The sequence below is a fragment of the Dermochelys coriacea genome, chromosome 11 (genome assembly GCF_009764565.3).
Source record: "Dermochelys coriacea isolate rDerCor1 chromosome 11, rDerCor1.pri.v4, whole genome shotgun sequence".
In the NCBI taxonomy this organism is placed as follows: domain Eukaryota; kingdom Metazoa; phylum Chordata; order Testudines; family Dermochelyidae; genus Dermochelys; species Dermochelys coriacea.
Genome location: NC_050078.2, coordinates 9,083,293 through 9,109,341, shown reverse-complemented (window position 1 = coordinate 9,109,341; position 26,049 = coordinate 9,083,293). Strand labels below are relative to the sequence as shown.

Sequence of the window (26,049 nt, the reverse complement as noted above, 5' to 3'; positions counted from 1 at the left end):
TGGAGAACAATTGATCACAATCCTCTTTAACAGCCCTTAATGTATTTGAAGACAGTTATCAGGTCCCCCCTTAATCTTCTTTTCTCAAGACTAAACATGCCCAGTTTTTTTAGCCTTTCCTCATAGGTCAGAGTTTCTAAACCTATCATCATTTTTGTTGCTCTCCTCTGGACTCTCTGCAGTTTGTCGACACCTTTCCTAAAGTGTGGTGCACAGAACTGGACATATACTCCAGCTAAGGCCTTACTAGTGCCGAGCAGAGCAGAACAACTACCTCTCATGTTTTACAGATGACACTCCTGTTAACACGCCCCTGAATATAAGTCTTTTTCACAGCTGCATCACATTGTAGACTCATAGTCAATTTGTAACCCCAGATCCTTTTCAACAGTGCTACCACCTAGTCAGTTAGTCCCCATTTTGTAGTCATGCATTTGATTTCACATTTTCATGCTGCTTCCTAGAGCCAAGCATAAATCCATAAATAGGAGAATGCAGAAATCCCACTCATTACTGGGACCAGCTCATCCACCCTGAGGGCTTGATTTTTAATCTGAGGAAATCTTCCCTGGAACTTGAGTTTTCACAAGCAGAACCCTTGAAGGGAAATCATTCATCATTCCACATCTCTGTGCCTCCATTTACCCCTCTATAGAATGAGGGTGTATAATACTTAGCTGTGTCATAGGGAAGCTACTGAGGTATTAAATTTATGAGCATTTGTAACCAAAGGAGTTTGCCTAGAGTATCAGAGAAGCCACTTGGACCCTGGGTTGCACAGTAGGTGGGCAAGCCACCAAATTCTCTGCTGACATCCAAGATAAAGCTAGGAGGGCTCCTAGATCCAAAGAATAAGGAAAGCTCAGGGGACCCTGGATTGGAAACAACCAGGATGCTCACACTTTTGAAGACAACCTGTGAACGAAAAAGGAGGCTAAATACATCATCTATTTACTCTGAATGACTGATTCCCTGTACAGATATTTCTACATATAGCAACATGTTTACTAGGGTCCCAATTCTCCACCGTTTACTCATTTGAGTAAGTTCTTACTCATACATGTCACTGCAAGTTGTATTCCATTGCACTTCCCAGGAGCAAGCCTACTGATGGTGGGTTGTCCCCTACCATCCATTAGTTATTACTCAGAGACTGGTAAGGTGATAAGTAACAGCATGGATTTGTCAAGAACAAATCACATCAAACCAACCTAATAGCTTTCTTTGACAGAGTAACAAGCTTTGTGGATAGGGGGAAGTGGTGGATATGGTATATCTTGACTTTAATAAGGCTTTTGATACTGTCTCGCATGACCTTGTCATAAACAAGCTAGGGAAATTCAACCTAGATGGACCTACTATAATGTGGGTGAATAGCTGGTTGGTCAAATTAAAGTTAAACACATGTTTAAGTACTGATCAGAAAAGAATGACTCAAGCATGTGTGTAAGTGCTTTCCTAAATCAGGGCCTATATGAACAGCTCCAATTGAAACAGTTAGGGTCTGTGGGTTCCCTCCACAGAGATGCCTGCCACCATCACTGGTAAATCTATACCTGTTACAGGTTAAAATAGCTTTTCAATCTTCCATGACAAAGTTGTGCTTCAAATGTAGTACTGGCATTTCTACCCACTCCAAACCAAACCACAGAGGCAAGTTTATTTTCTTTACACATGTAATACAAGCTAGCAAGAGGCACTGAAACAAATTCAAATCAAAGTTGCTCCTAAAGGTAATGGCTTGAAAACTCCTCCCCATCTTTATGAAAGCTCTTTTTTAATTTTATTTTATTTTTGACTGGAACAAATGAAGTTTGGAAAAATCAACATGGAATCTGCTGCTCATTTTGATCAAATAACTTTTGGGGAATGGAAACAAGCATGCATGTTTTAAATTACTGGCAAGTTATAATTGGGATTTTTGACTTTTTGCTCTCTGTTTTTGCTCTGAGGTGCTGAGCATCTGAGTTGCCTTCAGAGAGGAGTTAAGTGAACTCCCAGTACTTTGTGAGGTCAGGGCCAGAAAGAACAGTTAAGTCCATAAAGACTGAGAGGATACTGTATGTGGCCGTCTTTACATACGCCCAAGGCAGTCGGTATGGTCTGAGCAGAGGAGGGGAGGGAAGTTATCTGTTTTACCCAGCTGTCTTTTTGGTGCCTGCTAATAACCCCCATGCATCATCCTGCCTTGGTATGAAAATTTTCTGACTGGTGTTAAAAATGGGCCCAGTACAGTTTGCAGCACATTTTCTTTGCAGCTCATGCAAAGTGCTTGTTGTTAGCATGCTGCTTGTGTAATTAGGGTGCTTAAGACGGTAAGGGGTCTTTGGAAGGTCCTGAAGAGTGATTGCAGTTCAGAATAATCACCCACCTGGCTACACACTGATTTATGGCCTGCTCAGTTAATAGCTCTGCTTAACACAGGAGTTTGTCGAGATTAAGTAATTGCCTTAAACAAAAAGTTTATTATCTTTAAGGCTTTGCTGATGAATGACTGGGGGATGGAGAAATCATGAAATAGATCGGCTGGGATTCCCTCCCATTTAAAAAAAAAAAGATTTAAAAAGATAAGCTAGTCAGAATGAAGTTTGAGCGTTCAAACTTGCATTGAAACATGGCCACAGACAATATTACAAGGAGGAGGCTGTGTATATTGGACACCCTATAATAAATAACAATACTACCTTCCCACTTGTGTGGCACATTTCTCCCTAGGATTTCGAAGTGGTTTACAAAATTTAGTTAAGCCTCATGTCACCTTTAACATATAGAGGACCTCACCATACAATAATAAATATATAAATAAGTCAAGTTGTAATGGCTTTCATTTTCATTTACAGTGAACTAGTATTTTCCATTCTAAGTCTAGAGAATACTGCAAATATGTTAGTGAAGTTAAAGTGTGCTGGTTTTTTTAAGTTGTATTCACTGTAATTATTGTTAATCACTCTTTTCAGAGGGCTCAGAAAGGTTAAGTGATTTGACTAAGGTCACACAGAGTCCAAGCAGAGATGACAATAGAACCAGGAGTCCCGATTCCCAATCCCTGCTGTCACCATTAGAAAGTGCTCCTTCAGACCATCCCCACAGTACAAAAGGTCAGATGTGCTACCCTTTTTCTGATTCAATGCAACTGTTTCCTGTAATAAAATAGAGTCCATTTATTGCCATTTGTCTCTAGATTGACCTAGCACATGCTCATATTACCCCTTAATCCAAATACATATGGTTCGGAGAATGTGATGAGTTTTGCACACAAGGATGTGTAATGGGAGATTAGAACAGCTCTTAAAAGAATGAGGAAAATGACAAAACACACACACCACTCCCAGCATATTAAAGAAGGGCTTGATCCAAACTCCATCCAAGTCAGTAGAAAGACTCTCACTGATTTCGCTGGGCTTTGGTTCGGGCCACAAATTCAGAATAAGCCATAAAATGTCTAGATCTGCTTAGCCCACTTTTTCCTTCACCATTTTTCTGTACTAAAACATTATTGCCACTAGGGAAAAACAGTATAAAAGAACCAATAACGGTTCGAATGCTCTATGTATTTATCTATCCATGTATCTCTTAATCTGGTTTCTATCAATTTGCCGCAAGCAGATACAGATTTGAGAGACTTTTTAAAATAGTCATTATTTATATAGTTTATATATCACTGTAGATATTAATTAAATATACTTATATCTGCAATACAGCATCTGAAAGCAGAGAAAGTTACTCAGGCCTTGTTTACATGAGAAAGTTGCATAGATTTATTATTATTATTATTTATATTACTGTAGTGTCTAGGAATCATGGACCAGGACTCCATTGTGCTAGGCACCAAACAAATAGAATAAAAAGACAGACCCTGCCCCCCCAAAGTTTTTTTTTTAAACTAATTTAACTTAACCAATGCAAAGCACTGTGTGGACATTCCTATTTCGGTTCAAGAGTAGCTTATCTTGGGTTAGGTTCAGTCAATTAGGAACAGGTTTAAGGTAAATCCAAATAAGCCTGTTTCAAACCCAAATAAAAGGGTCCACTCAGGGTCATGCATTCATTTAACTAAAACACTAAAACCCCATCTTTAAGTTAAAGCACTATTTTCTTGCATAGACAAGGCCTTAGAAAGTCAGACATCACTATTTTTTTTCTGGTTATTTGAAAATGTCAGCTCTTAAGGATACACATAAACAGATGGCTAAAAAACATAGGGCCTGAGCAGACCATTGTAGTGAATGAGCTTTTCCATTGACTTACATGGGCTTTGAATTAAGCCCATAGTCTCTTAGCATTTAACATAGTTTGTTGTGTTTTATTAATTTGGGGCTATGATTTTTTATGTTATGGGGCCTGAGCTTAGTCCTCAAGAAAACTGATTAACTATGGAAGACTTGGTTCCATTATGTAATTGTCAGATTTGGCAGCATATCCTTTCGTTGCTGCTTATATTCAGTGTGGAGAATAAATAAGCAATTGCCTTAAAAAAAGTCTCTCAAATCTGTATCTGCCTGAGGCAAATTGATAGAAACCAGATTAGGATTATCTATAGCAGAAGCCTCCTATGGTACAGTGCTTTAGAGACTGTCAAGGATTTTATTTATTCACTCACTTATACTATTTGTTGAAAGCAATGTTAGCACTTTTACAAGTGCACTTGGAGATCCATTCCACTGCAGAGATGGATCTGGTTCCCCCCTCACACCAATTTTCAAATGATATTAACTTCCACTAACTTCAATGTAGTGACACCAGCGTAAACTGGAAGTGAGAGGAGAACCAGTCAGAAAAGCAGACTATGAGAGACTGGATGTGGGGATCTTTTGATTTGCCTTAAAAATGGGCAGATAATTACAGAATTGAGACACACTTCATTTCAGTGAGGTGCGGTTAAAAGAAGTTGTGGTTTTTGTTTCACAAAACCAAAATTGGAGTATTTCAGATCCTGGTAATTTTATATGAACCCTTAAAATGTGAAGATGGTGGACTTGGGTATGTTAAGTGGTTTAGAAATTGAATAATGGCACTATCAAAGTATCTTTGCACCTTCCATTTTATTTATAATACTCTTCTAGTTTTAAATCATACATAGAAAACAGAACAACAGCACATGCATTTTTTATATATGCATTGTATGAGAAGGCTGCCTAGTACTTAGAGCAGATAATTCCCGAGTTCTACTTTTGACTCTGCCACCTACTTGCTTTGCAACATCAGTATTTCAGTCACTTAACTTCTGAGCCTCATTGTCTCTAGCTATAAAATGAAGATATACCTGACAAGGGTAGTGTGGGGTTAAAGCACATTAAGACCCTCAGCTGAAAGTTGCTACAGTAATAGCAACTTTATTGTGAACATTAAGTACAACATCACAAAGCAGAAATATATTGAAGGTTTTTAAAACCATCGGTTTTAAAAGCAGCTGACTTTAGATCACAGTTTTTCCCATGCGAAAATTGCTGAAAAGTTCTTTGACTTCAAGTGACTCACTCCTGTTATCATTCTGGGGTTATGTGCTCTTCTTATGGTGTTATAACCCAGGCACTTAACTTACCTTCACATGGTAGGCATGTTGGTGCTTGCAAATGAGCTTCCTTTCCTGTCACCTGGATGTGATCAGCTAAACAAAATGTTGTGTGCTGAATTCTGTTTACAGAATGATTTTGAGAAGCTGGCATTTTCTTTACACAGCTCCAAGCTGTCACATTTTATAACTCAAATATTACCAACATGGGAGCTAATCTTCTGAACTAATAATGCTACCATTTAGAGCTATTTGACAATATATTTTCCCCACACAACCTCTTTATATTTATAAGTGATTTTTTAGTTCTGGTGGATGGAGCCAATCTGAGAGTCATGGAAGATGGAGCCCCTTAATCTACACAGGGTAGTCAGGTTCCTCACATCACCGGACTCATCTCTCAGCTGGAAAGTCTCCTTTCTAAAGTAGGATGATAGTTCAACTTTCATGACCCATTCAGTCTTGATCTTTCCTGTTCAGTCTGCCAAAGGTGGAAATCAGTACCAACTGTGATAGTGATTTTTAGGATGGGGACACCTGCTGACTAACAATTGGACTGAAACCATCCACTCCCTTTACATGGACTACTGAACACTCATCAGATGGTGGAAACTTTCTCTGACTACTGAACTAGAACATATGTGAATCAGTGATTGCCTATTACCAATCCCTAGAGTCAATTCCAGACTCCTATTTTAGGATACCAGGATGTGCTTGATTTATAGTCACATACGCCTGCTTACATTTAAAAGAAAAAGGATCTCGATCACAAAACAATAAAACAAAAAAGAGAGGTTTCAGAGTAGCAGCCGTGTTAGTCTGTATTCGCAAAAATAAAAGGAGTACTTGTGGCACCTTAGAGACTAACAAATTTATTAGAGCATAAGCTTTCGTGAGCTACAGCTCACTTCATCGGATGCATTTCCGATGAAGTGAGCTGTAGCTCACGAAAGCTTATGCTCTAATAAATTTGTTAGTCTCTAAGGTGCAACAAGTACTCCTTTTCTTTTTACAAAAAAGAGATTGTCTCACAGGAGCAAAATTGTTGCTCATGAAATGCAATGTGCTCACAGCTACTAAGGTCTTTAAAGATATTGAGAGTTAGATGTATTTGCACTTGTATTGTCTTATTTGCCAAAGCCATCGCTGACCAAAATGAAAACATTTTCAATCTATGATCACCCTGGGGATCCAAACGGCTCTGGCTTTGCTCTCCAAGAACAGGTCAACATCATAGAAGATGAAATACTGTCCTGACAAGTGAATGGGAGGTTAAGCTAGGCTAGGTAAACAAGAGAAAGGTGAAGAGGGTCAGACACGCAAGATAACCCAGTATCTGACACCTCCTCCTTCTCTTTCTTATCTCTCTCACCAACAGAAGTTGGTCCAATAAAACATATTACCTCCTCCTAGATTATTTGTGAAACCACAACTGTGTTCAACTAGAAATGACCGTTACATTGTTCTGCCTTTTGTTTAGTTACTCACACACTTGCCAGTGACAGCTGCTTACTTATCAGTTTCCCAGGGGATGAGTCTGGGGCACAATAGTTTGCTGGATTGGTGGGTTGTCCCTAGTTGCTACGTAACATTCCAGTCTTCATCTTCTCTGCAGTGAGTTGTTTTTCACTTGGGCTCCACTAGGAGCATATCTATGCTAACTACAAGCATATTCACAACATGTTTCCAAGCACAGCTCTGCCAGCACACATAAGTGCTAATTATTATCATTAAACTGTTTCTAACACAGTTATCAACCTCAGCGTGGAGAGGAGGGATCTGTAGTTCACAGCAACCCTTAACAACAGGCTTCCTGCTATTCACCATTCATGACAAACAGAGTGTGGCTGACACACAAATGGAAAATACAGGTAGCTCAGTCAATTTAATTTCCTCTGAGTCAGATGATTGTGTGTGATCATATAGAGGTGATCTGCTTATGCCTAAGTAAATAAAGAATATTAAATTGCTAAATTGCCAAGCAATGTTTTATTGTCAAAACCAAAAATCATCATCTAGGATGTAGTGGGCTTTCCTAATTCTTAATTGGTAGCTTTACACAAACAAACCTGAAAATATTAGGTATGAGTCCAATTCTGTCACCCTTATTTATGCCGAGTACTACTTTACAAATAATTTGACTGAATTTAATAGGATTACTCATTGAATGATGCAGCCGATGAAGTGAGCTGTACTCATGAAAGCTTATGCTCAAATAAATTTGTTAGTTTCTAAGGTGCTAAGGTTAGTTTTTAAGTAGTCCTTTTCTTTTTGCGGATACAGACTAACACGGCTGCTACTCTGAAACCTGTCATTGAGTGAAGTATTGCTCAAGATGAGTGAAGGTGGCAAAATTTAGCTTAGGTTTTTTAAAAAAATAGCTCTTTTTCTGGAAAATAATAAGTTTCTACATCTATATTACAGAATCTCAAAAGTACAGCTGGGTGAAGAAAAGATTTTTGGTTCGCTGGTGATTCCAAAAAAATTGAAAAAAAAGTCATTTGGGGTTGAACAAAAAATGAATGTTTTCACAAACTGAGAAGTCAGACAAACTTGTGTTTTCATTTTGATTGAGGGTTTTTCTTGTTTTCAAATTTAAAAAATAAAATTAAAGAAAATTTTGAAACAGTCACTTAGAATTGAGAAATTGAAACATTTCACCTCAAAAATGTCAAAATTAAACTTTTTGCCTTTTTTGGATTTTTTTAAAATTAGTTGGGTTTTTTTGTTTTGTTTTTTGACCAAAACAATTCACCAAAATAGACAAATCTGTGAAATATTTCGGTATTGCAAAATACAATTTTGGTCTTTTTTTTTACCCTCTACATCCAACTGCTTTACAACCATTAATGAACGAAGCCTCCCAATGCCCATGGGTAAAGTAGGGAAGTGTAATCATTACTCTCATCTTACAGAATTTATGGCACAGAAAGCTTTCATTTTGATTGAGGGTTTTTCTTGTTTTCAAATTTAAAAAATAAAATTAAAGAAAATTTTGAAACAGTCACTTAGAATTGAGAAATTGAAACATTTCACCTCAAAAATGTCAAAATTAAACTTTTTGCCTTTTTTGGATTTTTTTAAAATTAGTTGGGTTTTTTTGTTTTGTTTTTTGACCAAAACAATTCACCAAAATAGACAAATCTGTGAAATATTTCGGTATTGCAAAATACAATTTTGGTCTTTTTTTTTACCCTCTACATCCAACTGCTTTACAACCATTAATGAACGTAGCCTCCCAACGCCCAGGGGTAAAGTAGGGAAGTGTAATCATTACTCTCATCTTACAGAATCTATGGCACAGAAAGCTTAAATGACCTGGCTGAGTTCACACAGGAAGGCAGAGGCAAAGGCAAGAGTAGAAGCCAGGTCTCCCTGCACCTTATTCATGTGACTTAACCACAAGGCTGTCCCCCAACCCATATTAATTAGCAATGCCCATTATAAATGGCACCTCTTCAATCTAAGTCTAAAACAGACTGTGGCTAGGAATGCATCTGGTCTGCACAACTGCAAGCAGAGTATTAAACAATTGAGATGATGTACTTTGAAGATCACGGCAGTTTCTGAAGCATCAAAACTAAAAGTCCTGAGACTATCTTCCTTCCTAGGGAACTAAAAACCATTTTTATAGCCTTCCATCATCCTGGGCCTAGAAGGGAGTGAAAGACTAACACAAGCAACTGTTAATACCTCCAGCCACATTTACTGAAACCTTTTGACACGGAGGATATTTTTATTAGCTAAGTGCACTAGTCCTGTATCAGAATGCAAGTTTCACTGCTCATAGTTCAGACTTGCAAAAAGCCTTTTCCAATTCTGTCTCTGGCAGCAATAAGCCTTAATGACATAGAAAGAGCTTATAGAATCTCTTAGCACAGCCTGGTACTAAAACTAGCCCATAGATATCAAACACTTTATAAAATTCCCTCATTACCTACTCCCCTGTGAAGGTTGAGTTCCTACTGTACCAGGACAATTTTAAAAAGCAGCTGATTGTGATCTTAGCAAGTCTTGTAACGATAACAGCAAAATAAGAATGAAACATATCAATGCTTTAGAATTGGCTTCCAAGAGAAAGGAATAAGTAGACAAACATTCTGAATGGAAGATATGGTTGCCATCTACTAATATCTGTCCCACGGCCCAAAATAATCACACATGACAATAGTGCAGTACACTGACATGGCATTACATTGTGCCACACCATCATCGGATACTGATGCTACTTAACTAAGATGAGATGTTTCACTCAATTCAGGAAACTAAATCCAAGTACACTGTTCAAGATGTTAATCTGAATAGGTACTTTATTTTCTGCTAATGTGGCAGCATGATCTAGTGGATTGAACATGGAACTGGGAGCCAGGAACTCCTGAAGTCTGATCATTGTTCTCCCACTAAGTCATTTAACCACTCTGTGTCTCAGATTACCCATTGGCAAACTAGGGATGGCAATATTTCCCAGCCTCACAAGAATTTATAAATCTAAATTCATTGATGCTTGCAAAATGCTCTGAGATACTTGGAGGGAAGGTTCTAATTAATAGTACTCTTACTATATAAAGCACTTCGTGGGGGGGGGTTTACCTGATAGGATACATTGGCTGCTAATTGTTCTTAGAGTCAGGAAACAAAATCTATATTGAATAATAATAATTTGCACTAATACAGCAATCCAACAATCTTAATAAATTATACAAACCCTGTAAGGCATGAAGCAACGGATATGCAAACTCCACTCTGACAGCTGATATATGTGTCATTGTAGGAGCTTAGACAGGTACTTCAACCCTCCACCATTCTGCAATCTCTGTAAGGATTTCAAGGGTAGACTATAAAAAGGAATTAAAAAATTGGTGGCTTCTTTAGAAACACCATTAGCCTGCCACCACTGGCCAGCTATATGATCTAAGTGAACCTACAATAACTTGGGTTTCACGAAGTGCATGACCCAACTAGGTATATTTGCCAGCTGCAGTAGTTGCTTGGATTTGGTGTCAACCGTCTGCTACATAATTGGCTCTCTATTGTGAGTTACCACTGTTGGCTCCAGGCACTCCCCACAGACCTTGCCCTTGATCTGGGTTAAGATACCTTTGACCCATGATCTTTTATAATAAATGATATCCCCCAGTTAAGAATGTTCCCTTCAACAATACAGGCATCCATCCCTTCCCTCAGGAAATAGGAAAGGAATTTTCCTGTAAAAGCAGATTAAGGACATTCCATGCAAATTTCACGCATTTCAAATAATCCACTGAACCATGACGAACTGGCTTCCCCTTTTGGGGAGCCTGCTCCAACAAACCATTGCTGTTTAAAGATAAATTTAGCCATAGGTATTTTGATGACAAAATGTGTTATTTTTCTTGGAGTCAGCATGCAGCACTGGAGGATGGCTTTTGGCGCAATACGTCCCCCCAGCACATCAGCTAAACTCACGGAAAGTGCAGCCATCTGCTGTCTGGACACTTGACACTCATACACAAAGATATTTAAATTGTAATTCTTAAACAAACAACAATTGTTTGTTCAGCCTGTGTGGAACCTCTTCACATGGATCAAGGAGAGGATTTGCTACTGCAGTTACATCGGGCATCCCTGCATGGCACATAATGAAGGGGCAGGAAATTTCTCTTGTTTTCTAATGGGTTTCTCTCCTTTTTTGGTTGCAGTTGTTGTTCTGGATCTGAAAGAAGATCCTGAGTTTGTGATCATATCCATCTGCAGCCACAAGAACTTTTTCCAGTCAATAGTTTGTAAAGAGGACAGAGTCTTGCAGCCTGTACTCAGACAAGCAGTCCTTACTCTGGAGAGTAACTAATTTCATGTGCTCAACGCAGTGCTTTCCTGCCGCTCCAATTCCTTCAGCATCTATTTTGGTAGGTCCTCCCCTCTTCCATTTCCCATGAGGGTCCCCCATAGGGCTCCATCCCTAGCCTCTTCTATCTCTATGCCCTTTCTCTGTGTTATCTCAGATGGCTGCAGCTGCCATCTTTACAATGATCCCTCAAAAATCTACCTTTCTATTCCTGACCTCTCCTCTTTGAGTCCACCCTGCACCTTGGCCTCTCTTCATTCTGACATCTCTTGGATACCTCACCATCGATTTACATTTTACATGGCCATAACTGAAGTCTTTATTTTCCCTCCCAAATTCTCCTTGATCTTCTCATTCTCTGTCACTGTTGACAGCACCACCATTCTCCCTGTCAATCAAGCCCATAACCTGGGAACCATCTTTGACTCCTCCCTCTCCTTCATCTCACATACCTAGGCTGCCTCTTTCTCTACACTATTTCTAAGGTTCAACCTTTACATTCTGACCTTGAAGCTAAAACTTTCATCCAGGACCTATCATCTTCCCTCTTGATGACTGCTTGGATGTTTGAGGGCCAAGTCAAACAGCAGTGAGAGAACGTAGGAATTTTTTTGATTTCCTGGTGGAAACGTTCAGTTAAAAGGAACACTGTCAAGTAGACTGGGCAAAAACATTATACTTTTAAAAAAAAAAAGTGTTTGGTGGAAAGGAAGTTATACAAGCTAATATAAATAAAGAACCAGATCCTCAGATGTTCAGTGGAGTTCTGCCAATTTACACCAGCTGAGAATCAGGCCCAGAATGTTGAACACGTTTAATGAAGAAACTTTTAGTTTTGTTTTTTTACAAAAAGAAAGGCTTTCACGTACAACACTCTTAACACAAACACAACCCCATGGGATTATTGCATGGCAGCACTGTTTTTCACTTATAATTTCAGCCTTCATGCATGTTCTAACAGAGGAAGCAAATAAAATATTTTGCCAGACTCCTGAAATGATATCACATTAGGATAGAGTTATGCACAGCTTTTCTTGCTGGGGAAAAAAAGAGCACTAAGCAGACTGATACCATATGACATTACTGAAAATAAACAAGGTGAAATCCAGCATTTTGTATTTTTTCATCATAATCTACATAATATACAGTATATAGATAAAGCATTCTGAAAAGATGTCACTTTCTTGATTTGGGTAAATTATTTAGGATTGATCTGATTGTGAATGAAAAGAGGTATTGACAAAATGTCTTATGGGTAATGACAATTGCCTGCACATTAGAGACCCGGTCCAAGTCCGTTCAAGTCAATGGAAGTCTCTCCCCTGACTTCACTGCATTTGGGATCAAGTCTTAAAAGAGGAGAATAAATTATTCTGCACTATCCATTAATACAGAATGCTCTGTCTGGGTAATTAGATGTCAGGAGAGAGTGGTGCAATTGTTTAATGCACTGGCCATTTACCCATGGAAACCTATGTTCAAATCCTGGTCAAGCCACAAATGAACGAGGAATTTGATGGTCCCATTGTAGATTCCAACTGGACAGTTGGCTATATGTTCCAGACAATTTAGTAAGACTTCAGACTCTGTTCAGAACAGGAATCTGCAGCTGTTGTGAGGAGAGAAGAGCTAAGGGGTGAGGACTGAGATGAGTTGGCTAACCTATGACTAGAAGCATGCAGAGCTCCTGTCAATAGTGGCTCCAGCCACTGTTATTAGTCCTTTATTTTCAGGAGTGCCAAAACTCACCCAAAATACTGTATAAAGAAAAACAGATGTCCAGTAGGCATTAATTCCATGCAAAGAAGTGCTGTGGGCTACTAGGTACTTCACAAGTCCCAGGCATTACACTTGGCTTCGGTGATGTTAACAACAATGCAGAGTACAAGTTAAAATACTTTACCTTTTGTTTTTTAATATAAAAATTCAGCTGGTTAGAGGAGATGCGGGTGGGGAAATTAAATGAAACAATGACTTAAAACCACAGTTAAAAAAATAAACCTATGCCAATAGAGAAACAAAAATTACACACTAAATCCACCCTGCTCATCTGATCCACCTCAGTAACAACCTGAGGGGAAAAAAGACACAGCACTTGTGGAGAAAAGGAGACTGTAAACAAGTCAGAACCAAAGCCACACAGATCAATATACATGCCTGCATGAGGTAGCTCAAGGGAACTGACATGATCATTTTTTGCTTCCCCAAAGAAACACAATATGCCACCCCATTAATACCTTTCTTCCCAGAAATACTACCACTGGTAGGAGAAAGGGGATGAGGGGTACATATCCCTTGCCTGCAAACTTTTTACTAGCCTATAAAATGTCCCACTTCTCAGAGTGATTGCAGGTCTCGTGACTTTTCACTTGTTGAAGGGTAACTCACTGGTCAGTATGCATGAGACAGCTCAATCCACACAGGATATAGATCTATTATAGTTCGCAGCTTGACAGGCTGACTCTTTAGCTCAAGCTGTAAAGACTCAAACTTTTAGCTCTGGAGGTTCCTGGTTCAATCCTTGGTGCGCTGGTCAAGATGGCAGCTGTCAACTAGCACAACAATATGGGAGAGATTGTACAGCCAGCATTATAACTACCAGTACTCTTTACACCTCTGTCATCACTAGGACTCTAAAACCTAGGAGCAGAATTCTACCCTCAGACATGGGCATAGCTACCCTCAACAGTCACTAGGAGTTATACATAATGACAGGTTTCAGAGTAGCAGCCGTGTTAGTCTGTATTCACAAAAAGAAAAGGGGTACTTGTGGCACCTTAGAGACTAACAAATTTATTTGAGCATAAGCTTTCGTGAGCTACAGCTCACTTCTTCGGATGCATTATCTGCATTTCCACCGAATGCATCCGATGAAGTGAGCTGTAGCTCACGAAAGCTTATGCTCAAATAAATTTGTTAGTCTCTAAGGTGCCACAAGTACCCCTTTTCTTTTTTAGGAGTTATACGCGAGGGTAGAATTTGTCTGTAAGAATAGTTCAACCAGATTATTTAACTGGAAGCGTTTTATTGCACACAGTCCATGTCAGTATGAAATTCTGCAGTAGCCAACGTGGTTCTAATAGGAAAGAAAAGTTGAGGCTGGTTTTTAGTAGTACTACGGAAGTGAACTCTTAGAGCCAAAAATGTGACCTCTCTTCCTGATGTAGCTCCTACATTACGGAGATCTGCAAAAGCTATTTGCCACTAAGAGGCTTTCTTGTAAAACACAAATGAATACCAGCTGCACAGACGCACTCACAATGCAGCCGGTCTCTTTAGACATCTCATGGATCTTTGGGAAAATCAGACTGCCTGGCAGGGAGTAAGAGGCTTGACTGTCTGGTGGAGACACTTGAGGAGTTGCAGAGTAAAAAGGCAGCAGTGTTTTCCCATGGAGGTGTCACTTTGGAAGCACACAAAGTGCATTCTGCTCTGAGAGAAAAAGGAGGAAAAAGCAGCATTTTATCATCCCTGATTTTTAATATTTTTTTAACTACATGTAAATTTGTTTTTGGCCAAGGCGAATGGGTGAAGACTTACATTCACTTGGCTCAAATTCTGGTCTTCTGAGTGAAGCTGCCATTCAAGCAAACATACATTCAAGAGCAGAAATTTGGCCACAGATATCAGTGCAAACTGCACATGCATATCCAAGGGCCGTGTTTGGCTCACAGTGTCTGTTTCTTTTTAAAGTTTTCAATTTACTTTGGAAATAATATTTTCTGGCACCCAATTAATGACTTTTTTTTTAAATGCTGAACGTTCAAACAGCAGCACACACTGCACATGCCAAGCATCCCTAGTGAGGAGGGACAGTCCCTACTTTTTACTTAAATATTTATAGTTTTCTGACATTGTCCTTTACATCCCTATTGTTATTTTACCTATATTTTCTGTCTAGATACTTATCTGCCTTTCATCACCATGTAACTGGTATCCATATGATTTATTTTCCCTGCACTAAAGTTGTGGACCCAACAAAATATGTTTAATACATTTTTTAACCTTCAAGTAAATGAATGTGGCTGGTTTAAGTAACTTTTTGGAATCATAATAGTTATAATATCTAGTGTCCATGAGACTGAGAGTGGATGGTCCAGTGATTAGAATGCTAACTGAGGGTTTAGGAAAACCTGATTCAACTTCTTGCTCTGCCACAGACTTCCTGTGTGACATTAGACAAGTCACTTTTGTCTTTCTGTACCTGTTTCCCATCTGTAATGTAGGGCTATCTTCCTACCTCACAAGGATGTTGTTGAGAATAAGTACATAAAAGATTGTAAGGTGTTCAGTTACTAAGTAACAGGGCCTAACAAAATATCGACAGCAGGTAGGCAAGGGCTATATATACTACCCCACACCCATGATGTCTGCCAAAGCACCTCAATCCCAATTTCCAAAATGCTGCATTCTGAAGAAGGGCACCAAGTGTGTTGAATGGTGCTAAAAATTTGGAGATTTGATGTGTACAAAGATTTTTTATTTTTATTTTTTTTAAGAACAACCTCTTTGCTCTCTGTTTGTACAGTGCCTAGCACAATGTGGTTCAGGTCCATGACCAGGGCTCCGAGGCACTATGGTACTACAAACAAACAATACAATAATAAAATCATCATCATAATCATCATAAGAAGAAGAACATTCTGCTTGCAATATTGCCCCCTGAAATCAACTGTGGGAGCAAGTAACAGACTTTAGATATCTAACTGCCTGATTGTGCCTGCCAACCATGTAGTCATCTAAATACTGAATGTGCCTGCAATTTTGCCTGTAGGCAGAGAACGAGGGCAGGTAGAGGCCTCTTTATAATGTTGAACCAAACTGCTAACGAGAACCTCTTAAACCAAGCATAGTGCTGGGCAAAGCTCAGCAGGTCTGAAGTTTGGACTTACTTAAGGATCCAAAAGTTTAGCTGCCTCTTGACTTTGCCAATTCAGCTGAGCTGGGGAGTCTGTAGCAATATTTCCAGAGCTTAAAGCTCTGATCCTGACTAGAATGTGTAGAATAAAAAAGGGGTTGGCTCTAGATAGGTGTGAACCTCACAGTTCTTACTTTCACCTATTGGCAGCAGAGACCTCAAAACTCATTTCACTTGAGCCATAAAACCAATGTGAATTTGTGATCTCGGGAATGCTAATCACTGCTCGGAACCTGAACCTTTCCCCTAAATAAACTTTAATGACTCTAATTATTCCTTAAACCACTGACTTTGCAATCATTTTTAAATTCCCTTTTACCAAGTCTCACCTGTGCTAGCAAGCTAGAAGGCTGAACAGTACATGAATAAGGCTCCTAAGAAACAACAGTTGTAATATTATAGCCCAGCACAATAACAGCACTTTGGAGGAGTAGCAGGTGAAACAAAACAGCAAGATTTTCGCATAATTGGTTTTCCCCTATACAAGTCTCTTTTACTTTGCTAAGCTATTTTAGTGAACATTTGGAAAATGCAGGGTTCCTCAGAGGACTGCACCAATAAATCTGGAAAAAAAATTCCTCCATTGCAAGTGAAGTAATGGCTTTAAATTGTAATCCCTGAAATGTATATTGAAATATATATAATAATAATAATTAAAGAGGATGCAAACCCCTCTACAAATGAGCTCAAGTAAATCTTCCTCCTGGAAACTAGTATTTCACTGGGGTATACAGAAGCAGTAAAGAAACTTGAGTGTCCAAAAGCCAGCATGAAGCCAGCACAAAGCAGGCCGGGACGGGCAGTTCCTTTTCAAGACTTCGCCCTCGTGAACAATGGCTCTATTGCAGTCACCCTTTTCTTTAATTCCAGTGATTAACATGCAGCCCATGCTTAAAAGAATGGGAATTTATTCTTCAGTTAAGACTCCAAAGATGCTATCGGGTCAGGTGGCTAATCGTTAAATCAAACTGCTGTCATCCTTGTTCAGTTCCTATCACCCGGGGCCAGGTTATTACTTGGGTTTATGCAAAATAAACAGCTTTGCTAAACATTCCACTAAAAAGAGGGTCAAATAAAGACAAGAAAGTAAGAGACAAACTATCAGCATCAAGCGAATGCTGCATTGCTCCCTCCCCCTCAACCGGTCCTCTGGACTGTACTGATCAGGCTAGGGGGTTTCTTCAACATTTTTGGCTTTTGTTTTTGTCAGCAGGGCCAGTTTTTCCTTTTCTAATTCCACTCAAGACTCCTTAGTGAGTACTGTTAACTTATTCTTGTCTGGGTCTGACTAATTCAGTTTCTTTCTTGATCTACATAGACTTACAATTCTGTGTTTTCTATAGGTGAACTCAGCCAGAAGAAATCTCTTATAACCTCCCCCATAAAAGACAAGCTCTGAGAGGCTTCCTTCAAGACACAGAGAGATGCTTAATGCAAAGTGCTCAGAAAGAATGTTAATTGCGGTAAGGCGCGCATACATTCTTGGATCAACGGGTTATTTGGAAATCCTGTACTAGCCGCAGTAACAGGTATCTGAAAGGAAAGTCTGCTTAGTGCTGTCATCTGCTAACAATTCAAGATCTTTGTACTGTAGCGGACATGCCAACTCACTGGTTATTTCAAAATGGAAAGCAACTGGGATTTTGCAATGAGGAAAGAAACAACAGCCCACTTCCCACGCATCATTCTGCCTTTATTTCAGTTTCAGAACGTCAGTTTTCAAGGATATCCAATGGCACAAGTCCAAAACTACTCAGTCTTAAGCTCATTCTCATCTCTTCTATCAGAGTTCTACAGTCAAGCACTCTCTACAGAGAATATCCCAGGCACTACTTGTATGAGATGTGAACAGGGAGACCATCTTCATGGCAGTTGAATGCTTCCAAAAAAAGTGGATACAAATGTTCAACTGGAATTTTTTAAGAGCGGAAAAATTGTACTAGGCAGAATGACATCCAAGTACAGAGACTCTCTCTGCCTTTCCGTTTCCTCCAAACAAGCAGTATCACAAAACCTCGTGATTAACATTCATTTGCTTTGAAAGAAAAACTTTTAAAATGTGTTTTTGTTCTTGTGGCTTGTTGATCCCAGGCAAAAAGTCAAAACTAGGATTTGCATCAAAAGTCTGTAGCCAGGAGACTGTCATTCCTGGTTTCTCTTCCCTCAAGGATTAAAAAGTTACTTTTAATGTTATTTCAAGAAGTCAAGATTGGCATTTTTACCTCAAGTGTCAGCTCTAAAGACTAGTAAGTAATGCAAGGGCATTCAAATCCTTTACATAGCTCTGTTGCCTGTTGCAATCCAGCTTTTGGATGGCTCCATATGCTGCAGCCTATGACTCAAGTAGTGTAACTTAACAAACGGTATGGAGTTAAATGTTACTTTGGGCCTCTACTGCAGTATGTTGTGGAGGACTGTCCCATCAGCAATGGCTGCATGCTGAGTGTCAGACCCTCCACTGGGATACTTCGGCATAGCTCTGTTAAAGTCAGTGGAGCAGTCGGGGGTACCATTTCAGAAAAATGTTGTGTGTAGGTAGGCGGGTAGAAGTTGTGTCAGCATACACAACATTATATGTGATTATATTATACTTTGCAAAGTCTGGGGTAGAGGAGGCAAAAAGTGTGTGGGGGGGGAACAAACTGAGGAGGAGGCAGGAAGTAACTGCCCCCCCTTGTCCTATAGCAAATGACATCCCTGGAAATGATGTCTATTTACACCAGCTGAGGATCTGACCCTGAACAGCTTTAAAAGCAGAGACACTGAAACCAATCCAGTTGGATAAATTCTAGCTTAGAAAAGCACTCATTTGGTTCTGAACCCTAATACACAGGTTGAGTTCTAGTGTATTATGAAAACACATCTTCACTCGCCAAGTTTCTTGTGGGAACATTATTGACCCCCTTCCCAGTGCTGCAAATCTGCTTCATGTATGAAGAAATCCTTTCCCCAGTCCAATCAGCAAAGCACCTGGATGTAGCTTGAGCTTTGCAGACTGATACCAGGGAATTTCTGAACTAAACACCAATCGGACACTAAATACACCCAGGATTGCATGAGTAACATATATCGCTTCCTCCCTGCATGCTCTGGCAGCAAGTTCAAATGAAATGGGACTGTCTGAAAAATCTTGCCCTTAAAGGTCAGATGTAGAGAGTGTCTAGGTCCTTTTGGAGTTTTACAGAGAATCTGGTCTGAGGGAAAATTATGGCAAGTAAAAACTGAAGCAGAAGTTTGACCACAGCCCTGACCTCTGATTGAAAATGCCTCATTCCTAGTTCAACCACAGGCAGACAGACATGATTTAATCCAACTTTTTTGTTCCTTTCACCATCCAGAGGGGGAAAGCTAGGTTTTTTTTCCCCTTTTCCTGAGGGATATAAAACATTTTTTATACACCCACTATAGCCAAGGTGATATTCCACAACCACCAACTCTGAATTCAGACAAAGTGTGCTTAGAACTTGGCAGGGCTAATAAAATGTGAAACAATTTAAGATGCCCTAGAACATTTTTATATCACTTGTCCAGAGAATCATATATCTGTTTGCGCGTTTTGGGCGGGGGGAGGCGAACAACCCATAAAGATGGATTCTCTAACCAAAGATTCAAAGATATGGGGAAGACTGGGGTATTGTGCCTAGTGGCTGAATTGAAGCATTCTCGAATGAATAACAATACCTAACTCTTACATAGCATTGTTCATCTGTACATCAAAACATTCACTCCACGTCAAAGCACTTTACAAAGAATATATGCATCATTATCCAGATAGAGAAACTGAGGCACAGAAACATATGACTTGCTAAAGGTCAGACAGGAGGTGAGTCGAGAGCTGCAAATAGAACCTCAGGCCTTGTAAGTCCCTATCCAGTACCCCAGCCACTGGGCCAAAATGTTTCCCATTGAACAAAGAATCCATTTAAGCTCCTCAGGGTAGGACTGTCTTTATTTATACCAGGTACATCATCAGTGTTCAATAAACAAAGACATTTTCCCTGGCCCCTATGCTTTTTGTAACCCTCCAACACCATGTTTCCAGCCACTGTATCAATAATGAGAACTGCTGGAATAGCAGATTCCCTCTCCCACCTCCATCAGGAGGCTAAATGAATCAGTCTTGCAATGTGCTGAGATGAATGAGAAAACAGAATAACATCCTAACAGAGATAAAATGGAAGCGACTTGACTTCACTACTTGTAAAAGCTGGTGAGGAGCTTTCACTTACCAGAAACTTTAATACTATTAAAGTTATTCCTATTTTACAGGAACTGTAGCTCAGAAGAGAATCAGCTTTATAAATCTGTCTATTTCCTGACATTTAGCAATGCTTTTCAGCAGAGGATGAAGCATGACATGAAGCCATAAGTTTGCAAATCATGAAAGATGTACAAGCATCAAGTGAATCACAACTACTGCAAAAAAACAAACCTGTATCGCTCTGAAACAGGCAGCATAAGAACTTACCTCTGTGCATAGTATGAAAATAATTTTATCACCACCTTTGGATTGCTTCACTTCACTGGACAGTAGGACTGAAGATACATGACCATGTACGAGGTTACCAAAAAAAAAAGATCCTGTTCATCTGTAGATTAGTTGAGGGCCAGAGTAATAGGGTCAGGAAACTAGACTGAGCAGCTCTTCACAGGCTTTATTGCTTGTAAGTGAATCATTTAGTAGAAGAAAAAATATGTATAAATCTTCTGGAAGACACGTTTTGCTAGCAGCTACCTTCTGAATAACACACCAAGTAAGCTAATAGAGAGAGTTTGTAAATGCATGTTCAAAGCTCCTTAGCAAACTGTCATATTGATCTAGCACAGCCTAAGGAAGCCTAAGAAGACTCAAGGAGTTTGGGCAAATGCTTGTATTAGTGTTCCCTTCCTCTTAAGAGTTTGCTGAGACGGCACTTCAGTGTTTCCCAAGTAGTGCACCTCCGACCCTGGCAATCCATCAAGTGAATGCAAATTGTGGACCAGACAAAACCAGGCAAACAGCAATGCTGCTTAATAATAATGTACTCCCAAAGAGAAGGACTTCCTCGACAATGATTACTGTGTACACATTTAAACTAAACACCCAAACTTCTTATTAGCCTCATCATGATTTGTGTTTTTGTTCCCTTTGAAATGCTCCAAAGTAAATGGTACAAGTTTACTCAAAGCTAACCTCAAACAGTAGGCTTTCTGAACTATGCAAACGAATACAAGTCAAGAGATATATATTATATATATATACACAACACACACACAGACACACACACACACACATAGCCCACATTCATTGCAAGTCCCTTTTGAAAGTCAACACCCAGCAAAGTGAAGTTAAGGAGCATGGTTTTAAAAAAAAAAATCTTGGCAATCACCACCCTCTTTGCATTAGGCTTGAATGGATCTAATTTGGTGGGGATCATTCTGCAAAGTACCATTGGGTAAATGCCCCTAAATGTCTGTCTCTAGCTATGTAATTTAGATACAGTGATTAAAACCAATAAAAGAGTTTTCCCTGCAGATCTGCACAAGGGGTTTCTGCTGCCAAAAACATTTGGTCTCTTTTCAGATGTTATTTTCTTCACTTAAACTTGTATGTTTATTTCTTCATTGTGCTTTAAATACTGGAAGGGATCCTCAGACCATATGATGTGCCCATCTAGAGATCAGAGGTTAAAAATCGAAATAAATGAAAAATGTGGTATGTCAGGTTGCTTTACGAACGCTCCCATTAAAATTAAGCACTTCTTAAGAGATGGGGCCATACCAGGTTACTCCATCCCTTTTAATGGATCATGTGGGCCTAGTGCAAGGAATGAATGAGGTTTTTTTCCCTTGATTTGTATAAAACTTGGCACAATGGGGTCATGGTCTATGATGGGGGTGCCTAGTTGCTATGACATTACAAAGAAAATAATATTTTAGGTGCTTAGGTTATTTTGAAATGATTAATCCATCTATACTCCAATGAAATTGCTGCTCATTGCTTTTCACCTGAATGAGCAAAACCACTTCCAAAACCAGTGACTTTTCATACCTTTTATAACAGGACCATCACTGATGATATATGCATTCAAATTTGGTTTCTTTAAATAGGGACTATTGCAAATGACTCTTTTAGCTTGTTGGTCAAAAAAATCCCTGCCACATAGAATTCCCTTGGAACTGAGATAAATTGTATGTATAAAGCCAAAGTATGAGCTGGTTCGTATGGATATACACCTTTGCCCTCTGCTGGATGGAATCAGATCTACTTTACCATGTGTCAAAGTCTATATTGCTAACAGCTAAAAACTATGATGAATGCACTTAACGAATGAATAGTTTTTATTTCCCATTTCCAAAAATTTTTCAGACGATATGTAGTATATACAAACGGGCCAGGGTTGTAACACTAAATTCTTCCAGTAATAAATAAAAACTAAACAAGCAGGCATATAAGTATAGCTGGATTAAACAGGGTCCTGTATTAGTAACAATGCCACCAGAAGTCTTGGAGTTCTTCTCAAGCATTTCAGCAACTCAGTCTACTGCACTGAACAAAGTGACACCTCTTGGCATTTGTAGACGTTATCTTGTGAAATTATTTACCTTGTTATAGAGCAAACTTGAATATGTGCAGCCACGCTGTCCTATCCCAGGATGTTAAGGACAGGCACAGCCGCATATGGGTTCTGTGCTGATCAGGCCCTAAGAGTGTTTTTTTCCTTGGGCAGGGGCAGGAAGGAGAGAATAAAGGTGGCTACTGTTTCACAAGTCTCCTCTGCACACTCTGAGATTCTGGAGAACACTAGCTGTCAGAGCCACATGGCCTGGAAGCTAGAGGTGCACTTGGATAGCGCTATGACAGTGCCCCCAAGCACTCCTGGTCTGTATGGTGGAAATACTTTATGCTGTTTCCACTACTCCTAGCCTTCACTTTCATCCATTCCACCGATTCCTATGTCTGAGGACAAACTAGATATTGTTGGCCACATTCTACATGCACAATGGTATAAACTGGGAATAGAACATCACTGAAGTCAATGGAGTTGCACTAGTACTAAACTGGTTTAAATTCAGAAGCAGGCCCTCTTGTTTAACATTGTTACTGCTGCAGTATTGCCAGCTCCAGGGCAAGTGTAAAAAACTTGGCTTCTGCTTCTATTGTTACAGAGGATTCCAAAATGATGGGGTCATTAAGACACTGTGAATTAAGGCATAACAAGATGGCTTTGTCCAATATCAAAAATTCCAAATATAAATTTCAAATAACTTCCAGTGTATTGGTTCAGGTTCATCTCTCCACGATAATAGTGATATCGATAATAACGTTCTAACTTGTCAATAACATCTGGAAGCATTAAGATGGAGATAAAAATATAACCATAAAGGACATCAGCCTTCAAATATATAACAGAACAGGAACAGGGAGAAAACAGCAGCAAATGGCCTTCTTTTGGACCAGATTACAGTCACTGTGTCAGTTCCCTGTGGTGTGGCTGCCAGCATAAGCCTGTGTTGGTCTGGGTTTCTTCAGAAGCCACTCTAACACTTGAGCTGAAACTCTCTTATTGAGCAAGCTACTATTTTCGCTATGGGATTGGCCCAACTTTTTTTCCTGGCCTTGACTTGATGGGTGTAAACGTGTCTACATGCCTTATTTGCTGTTGCTAACGTGCCTCAATACCACAGTTCCCAAGCAGGAAGCCATTGATGATTGGGTGTGTGCAATACATAAAATAGGCTGTGGCACACCATACTCTATTACTAGGAGTGCATTGGCAAAGTTATCTGGCACACTGATGCACAACTTTGAGGTAAGCCACACTCCAAATTGGTACCCTCTTGAGAATATATTGAACAGAGAGTGTATTGGTACCCAAAACCTTTAAGCTGGCATTTCAAGAGCATCCACCAATTATGGGTGCCCACCTTGAGACACCTGGTACACAGGCTAGTGCTGAGGGCAGATGTGAGATCCTCATTAAATTAACCCCTCATTCTTCATATGTCCTTTTAAGCAAGGTGGGCCAAACCCATTAGGGCAACTAGAAGCTGGGTCTCTAATGATACAGGTACTTATTAAATGCAAGATTTTTTAATCCTCAGATCAACTGGCATAGCAGATTCAAAGACTTTACTTGTGATTCCTTCAGCTTGCACAAGAGATCCTAGTACTGAAGCAGGTAGGTAGAGGATTGTGTTAGTGTGTGCATATGCATGCATCACTCAGAAGGCAGGGTTGGAGCTCAGTTTGGGCCATACCACGCACACAAACACACACCATTACTCTTCCATGATGGCTCTTGTCATGGAGATGGGGGAGCGCAGGTCTGATGAGTGAGGAAGGAGAACAGGGGCCTTTGATGGGACTTTCAATGGGACTTTGTCACCTAACTCCCTTAAGCCCATATGAAATTCAGTCTAAACTTAGTTCAACATTCTGGACTTCAAGACTTTACATCTTAGGGAGATGTAAATGGTTTGACAAAGCTGCACATTATGTTCAACTTCTTCCCGAATTTTAAAGTGTTTGCAAAAATAAAAACTAACTCTTGATTCCATTCAGAGTTACACAGATTAGACGCACAAGACAAATTACAGTGCATTCTTTAAGAGTCAGTCTTTCTTTTTCAATGCAGACAAACAAGCTGTCCTGTAACTAAGGAGACGATTTGTCTCTCTCTCTCTCATGTTTTGTTTTAGGTCACCGCCCAGAATTAATGTCTGCAGAGAAATATGAGAAGAAGTGCCGTAAGATTTTCCTATACATCAGAAAAACCAATGTTAGAAACGGAACTTGAAACAAGAAAACAAAGAGGTGAACCATAGAGGGAAAATGAAACAAGAGTGGGTTTTTTTTTTTCTGTTTTTGTTTTGTTTTAATTAGGGCTTCAGAAGAGAGATTAGAAGGATAGGCTCTTGTTTGTGTGGGAGACTGAGCTTGACGAAAGATGCTTCTGGAATGAGAGTTAAGGCAGAGGCTGATTTGAACAAGATAGAAGGGGCCCTTTAAAAGGTCTAAAAAGGCTCTGGAATTAGCCACACCCCTTATATCTCAGTGTAAAGTAATTAAGGTTTTGCCTACACTGCAAACAAAACAAACAAACAAAAAATCCTGCAGCAGTGAGTCTCAGAGCCTAGGTCCACAGACCTGGGCTTGTGCCGTGGTGCTAAAAACAGCCAGGTAGAGATTCGGGCTTGGGCTCTGACACCCAGGGAACAGGGTGGGTTTCAGAGTCCAAGCTCCACCCCTACTATTTATCTGGCTGTTTTCAGCACTGGAGCACAAGCCCGAGTCTGTAAAACCAGGCTCTGAGACACGCTGCCATGGTTTTTTGTTTTGTTTTGTTTTTTTTGCCACATAGACTTACACTATGAGACCTTAGGTATGTCTTTATTTCAGAGTTAACTCACGTGATCAGCATCTGAGTGAGGAACTAGTTCAGCCTAGCCCAGGTGTGAATAGCCTCACTGCAAAGACATATCCAGGTTATTGTGTCCTCACTGGTGTTGCACTCCCGTGTGTATTGCTAGGACTTCTGGGGACATAACCCCTGGTTCTTTGTGCTGCAGTAAGCTGAGCTGCTCTGTGATTCTTTCCTAGTGAATTGTGGGAGATATTGTCTGTTCTACTGAACACACTGGGGCATTATATGAAGGCACTGGTGGACTATCAATACTTGACTGATTTAGCCTGTGGTCCTCACTGCAAAGTGGGTGGGTTACTAGGCTGACTGAAGGCTTCACATGGGTTTTAGCCAGCCTACAGCTCCAGATAAACCAGAAAGCCCAGGCTGAAAGCACCACCAAACTAAG

At 39.7% G+C, this 26,049-nt stretch overlaps 1 protein-coding gene and 1 long non-coding RNA gene across 2 annotated transcripts in view; one reads left to right on the top strand and one right to left on the bottom strand.

Annotated features, from left to right (window-relative positions):
• The window catches only part of GLI2 (GLI family zinc finger 2), a 271,143-nt gene that overhangs the window by 115,804 nt on the left and 129,290 nt on the right, over positions 1-26,049 (bottom strand).
• Positions 1,208-24,884, top strand: LOC122458050. The gene is made up of 5 exons (XR_006277867.1): positions 1,208-1,384; positions 2,967-2,970; positions 18,599-18,602; positions 22,444-22,456; positions 24,873-24,884. It is a non-coding gene; the product is annotated as an uncharacterized LOC122458050 (long non-coding RNA).